Genomic DNA, 6,000 nt, shown 5'->3' with positions numbered 1-6,000 from the left:
CGTCTTCCAAAAATGCTCATAAACAGGGTAAAATGGCAGTAAAACAAAGCTGGTCCAGATCCGTTGCAGTTTCTAAAAAATCATTTCCACAACAATCTAGCCGTTGGCTCGAGTTGAAACAAATTGAGTTGGAAAGATAACACTCTAATTTAACTCTGGTCCAAAAATCAACCATTAAAGTGGCCTAAATAATGTTTGACGAATTTTCAAAGTAGACTGCCTGTTCAAGAAAAAAAAACTGTTTGTTAGGTAAAATCATTGTTTTGAGCTTTAGCCTCATGGTTCATTGCAACATGATATCAATGGGAGGAAATAAAGTCTAAATCTGTATTTTAGGATTTAGATTCATGGTTCATTGTAACATGAAATCAAAGGAAAGAAATGAAGGCTTTATGTAATAACCCTCGCCACTGCTTACCGATAAATATTGATTACCGTTAAACTGAACTGATTATGACTGATAATTGAACTGATTAAAGTACTGAAGTGACTGACTGAAAACTGGAACTGAATTGACTGAGTATGTATGTTAATTTGTATTCTATCTGTTTGATTGTTTATTTGATCTGTTCGTATTTTAGTGTTTAAACTGCTAATTGAAGGCCTTATCGACGGCCGAATCTGGAATTGATTGATGTTTTATGATCATCATAATTTGTGTGATTTTATGGTATAATTATCTGAAAACTGATTAGGTATGATTAAATTAGATTAAATATTGACCAATTGCAGAGTTTGACTCATTTACAGGGTTGCTATATGAGTCAAAATCAGGCTTCTAGATAATTGGTCAATATTTGCCTCATAATGAATATTTTCTGTATATATACCTATAAAGTTTTTGTATCAAAATCAGGCTTCAATTTTTACTGATTTCGACTAATCTTTATTACATTGGTGTTTCTGTTTCTCATTTTACTATAAATTTCTTTTTAAGCTTTTTAATTAATAAATCATGAATTTTGTTAACATGCGCTTAGGGAACATGTTAAGAAGCTTAAAATTTTTATGTTTTACATAAGAGTGCATGCAATAAAAATCTGCAATTTTTTTTTTTTAATATAAAGCTTACCATTAATAACTCACGAATTTTGTTTGTTCTAAACACAAGCATTAATAATTCAATTGCACCGTTAGTGTAAAATCAGAGTCTTTTGGTGTCTTAAGATTCGAACTAGGTCAAATATGATGACTAAAGTCGACTGTCTGTTTTGTATGAACAGTTTTGTGTATAGTTCAAAATGTCCAAGCCAGCAGTAGATGTTCCTCTAAAGGGTGGATTTAGCTTCGATCTGTGTAGAAGGAATGAAATGCTCTCGAAGAAAGGTGTTCAGGCTCTGAAGTTTCTCAAAACTGGTACTACCATTGTTGGTTTAATTTTCGAGGCATGTGTATCTGTACCGCTCGCAGACTTAAATGTTCTTGTTTATTTGACTTCATTTTGAATTTCACTGCAGTGGCATATAGCCTGATAGCTTATGGTGGTTGCTTTGCTTATTAATCAATTTCAAGCTTGTTGCCATTACTTGATTGGTTGTTTAGTTGCTTGTATAGTAGTTAAATAATGATTCCATTGACTGCGTGATCAATGAAATTATCATTAGTTGTGTGACGTGATCTGAATGTCTGTCTGAGGAACAGGGTTGGAAAACGGGGTCTTATGAAATATATGTACTAATAAGGTCCGTGGGTAGACAGTTGGAAAGATGAAATGTAACTACAAAATTGCCCACCTTTATAATCTATACATGAATGTATAGTCAACTTTGACATAATATCAAAGGATTGCTGTTCCTGCAGCTGAAAGGTGCAAAACTAAAGAGTACCTTTATGAAAGATAATTTTTCTATTGCATCAAGAAAGTTCTTTTCTAATTCAGTTCTAAATTAGGGGAGGAAATTACAGGATCACATGGCTGAAATGGTGATCAAAACTTGCATAGTTTGATATCCAAATCTGAGAACTCAAATGACTCCTGTAGCTATAGATTATAGATTTTTCATATATCCTATTGAAAATGAATAATTGAAGGAACTCAATATGTGACATCCTATCTGGAAGGATGTGTGGATAGTGGTAAAGCCCTCTTGTCCCCTTGTGATCGTTCCATGTGAAGCCTTCTTGCCTATTTCTTCTTACAATGCAGAGATGAATGGTGAAACTCTTGGGTGGCTTCAGATCACAGTGATGAGTATGGAGATATATCATCAATAAGATGTTGGTTTTTAGGCTTTAAATCAGAAGATCGATTGATTGAAGTAGATATAGGTTGGAATAGTAACATTTAGAACAAATTGGACACAAATAGATAGTTTTCTCAGTGAAATTGATGGCCCAGTGGTTCAACTGCCAAATATATCTTGGGTTTATTAACATTACTTTTATGTTTTCCTACTTGTCGGAATATTTTTTTTTTACTCCCATGTATTCCTCTATTTGCTTCACAGAATCGTAGTGGATTAATTGAATAGATGCTTCCTAAACTCATACTTTATACTATTCTCAAATCATCTTCAGGATGGAGTCATCCTTGGAGCGGATACAAGAGCCACTGAAGGGCCCATTGTTGCTGATAAGAATTGTGAGAAAAATCCATTTTATGGCACCCAACATTTACTGCTGTGGAGCAGGCACTGCTGCTAATACAGAGGCAGTGACAGGTATTTCCAAGTCTAATTTCTCTATCAGAATATCTGTATTTTTAAGCTTTTACAGCACTACATCCATTTTAAACTAAGTTTCTAAAATATTGTCGTTCTAGACATTGGTCAGTTCCCAGTTGCAGCTACAGGTACCATACTGGTCAGAATCAAGGGTTGTGACGGCTCTTACCCTTTTGAAGTCCCATGTTTTTAGGCAAGGTTACATAATTCAAGGTTTGTTTTTCTCAACAATATCGGTACTTATTGTGTGAAAAGATTACAATGCAAGAAGGCCTGATTCTTTTCGCTTAACCAGCCACCAAGGTTATGTCCAAGCTGCTTTGGTGCTTGGTGGAGTTGATGTCACTGGACCACATTTGCATACTACTGTGCGTAATGTCTACTTATAGGAATCTGAAGCTAACGTATTTTATGCCCTACAATGTACTAACTATTATTTTTAAATCATTGCACAGATCTACCCACATGGATCAAAAGACATACTACCGTTTGCTACAATGGGTTCTGGTTCCCTTGCAGCAATGGATTTTTTGAATCAAAATATCATGAAGGGATAACAGTAAGTTGATATATTCTAATTGGTCGAGATACATGTAGCTTTGGTTAAGCTGTGCTGTAGGAAAGAAAAAAACTTCTAGCTTCTAAAACTAGGTGCTGGATAACTGTTACTTCATGATCCATCAAAAGAAATCTGAGTGTTTATCTTTGCAGTGGGATGGAGGAAAAAATTTGGTGTGCGAGGCTATTTGCTCTGGCATATTTCATGACTTGGGAAGTGGAAGCAAAGTAGATGTTTGTGTAATAACCAAGGTAGGTTTGATTTGTTCTGAAATCCCTTAAAAAGAACGAGAATTTTCACAGTATGCGCATTTAGTCTTGATATTTTCCAGGAGGTATGAGTTTCTAAACTCCTTTTGACAATGTTTGCTTGTAAAGGGCCACACTGAGTACCTGAGAAACCACCAGTTGCCGAATCCTAGCATGTATGGCAATGCAAAAGGCTGTTCATTCCCCAAGAAAACAGGTTGGTAATTCTGTCCTAAACGTGTCGTCAAGTCTGGTACCTGTAAGGTTGCTTTATAGAGAACTCTTGGAGCTGCTCCTTTGTTTTTTAGTCTGATTATATAATATGTCCCAATAAAGAATATAACTAATCTTGAATGGTTTGAGTTTGTTATCACATAAAGTCAAGCTTGCTTAACGTTATTTATCAACAGCAAATACTGCTCATAGCAATAATCTGCCACACTAACCTTGTATCGGGTCCCTTAAAATTATTTTGCAGAGGTTCTGTTGACAAAGATTACCGCACAGAGACAAATGGTGTCAGTGACCAAAGGAGGAGATGAAATGGAAGAATGAGCTGTTGTGGTTGAACCCTGTTCGGTGCTTTGTACTGAATTATTCTCTCACATATCGCTCTTTAGTTTCATCGCATATCAGGTCCAATGACTATTAGTGAATTGGGACAGAGGAACGGGAATATTTGGGGAGAGATGAATTGGACCCATTTGCAAATGCTTGTGATGAAAGAGACCTTGAAGCAGTGGTGGTGATAACAGTTTGGCTTTTGATTTTGTTGAATAATGAAAGAGACTTTGATAATCATGGATTTGATAGTGACAAAAACTCAAGGGTCAGAGTGGCATCACAGGAAAGTTGGGATGTTTTTATATATGAAAGGAAGATGCAGTTGACAGCTGTTTTTTGTTTTTTATTTTTTTTCCCATAAAACAAATAGATAAATGTCCTTAAAAATTTATTTAAAAAAAAAACTACTTCGGTGTTCTCTTGCATTCTAAACTAAAATACAAAGAAGTCTCATTCTCAAGCTCTACCGGGCCAAACATCAGTAATGACTAAAATTATATCCTAAGCTCGGAATTAAAACAAAATTTCAATTTCAAACTCAAGCTCACCAAATGTAAAACAAAATTTTAATTACTTTGCTTAAGTTGGCACAAATATTTACTTTGTATTTAATTTCAAAGCTTTGGTGGAATATTTTCTCTATTTTAAGCATATTCTTCTTATTTAAACAAAAATAAAATAAAATAAAATACATAAAATGTAATTTATATAAAATATCCAGGATTAATGGCCTAAAAAGCCCACGCCAAGTAAATGCGAGAGGCACCAAATCACACTAAGATGTGGAAAAAAATTAAGTATAAGATTTTATTTTATCTTTTTGCATTTTTCCTCTACAAAATACTTTAAAAATTCAAAATAACACAACCAATACCTTACTTTGAAAGATTTGATACCATATTTTTCCCTAACCATTTTCAAATAAGGACATCTTCTAATATATTGGTGTGGCTGCTGTGCGGGGGTGCACAGCAGCCACTGCTGTGCAGCCAATTAGGCCATTTTCGTGGCCCATTTTGATAATTCGAACCGTTCACATTTTAGAATACATCAAGTAGAATATACCTGTAAAAAATCAAGTTAATCGGATATCGTTTACCCATTCATCCACTCACATTTGTATTCATTTTAATACTTTAAATTACAATTGTTATTTATTTTTGTAGATACAAATGTGTGTGGAAGAATGGGCAAACAGTATTCAATTAACTTGATTTTTTACAGGTATGTTCTACTTGATGTATTCTAAAATGTGAACGGTTCGGATTATCAAAATGAGTTCCGAAAAGGGCCCAAATGGCTGCACAGCAGTGGCTGCTGTGCACCCCGCACAGCAATTGGTGTGGCTGCTCCATTTTCGTGGCCCATTTTGATAATCCGAACCGTTCACATTTTAGAATACATCAAGTAGAATATACCTATAAAAAATCAAGTTAATCGGATATCGTTTACCCATTCATCCACTCACATTTGTATATAAATTACAATTGTTATTTATTTTTGTAGATACAAATGTGAGTGGATGAATGGGTAAACGGTATTCGATTAACTTGATTTTTTACAGGTATGTTCTACTTGATATATTCTAAAATGTGAATGGTTCGGAATATCAAAATGGGTTCCGAAAAGGGCCCAAATGGCTGCACAGCAGTGGCTGCTGTGCATCCCGCACAGCAGCCACACCAATATATTAGAGGAATTGGTGTGGCTGCGGTGCGGGGTGCACAACAGCCACTGCTGTGCAGCCAATTGGACCATTTTTGTGGCCCATTTTGATAATCTGAACTGTTCACATTTTAGAATACATCAAGTAGAATATACCTGTAAAAAATCAAGTTAATCGGATATCGTTTACCCATTCATCCACTCACATTTGTATCTACAAAAATAAATAACAATTGCAAACGGTATTCGATTTATTTGATTTTTTACAGGTATGTTCTACTTGATGTATTCTAAAATGTGA

General features: G+C 34.9%; 1 pseudogene across 1 annotated transcript; it reads left to right on the top strand.

The window, feature by feature from the left end:
• The first annotated feature begins 1,241 nt into the window (after positions 1-1,241).
• LOC114297442 (proteasome subunit beta type-7-A-like) lies at positions 1,242-4,448 on the top strand (annotated as a pseudogene). Its single transcript, XR_014331239.1, has 9 exons — positions 1,242-1,385; positions 1,801-1,862; positions 2,518-2,660; positions 2,762-2,791; positions 2,919-3,031; positions 3,119-3,222; positions 3,375-3,473; positions 3,600-3,687; positions 3,949-4,448. The product of XR_014331239.1 is annotated as a proteasome subunit beta type-7-A-like (transcript).
• Positions 4,449-6,000: the final 1,552 nt, after the last annotated feature.

The sequence above is a fragment of the Camellia sinensis genome, chromosome 5 (genome assembly GCF_055761805.1).
Source record: "Camellia sinensis isolate YWXY chromosome 5, ASM5576180v1, whole genome shotgun sequence".
NCBI lineage: Eukaryota > Viridiplantae > Streptophyta > Magnoliopsida > Ericales > Theaceae > Camellia > Camellia sinensis.
Note: the sequence above shows the minus strand (reverse complement) of the source record. Positions and strands in the feature narration are given on the sequence as shown.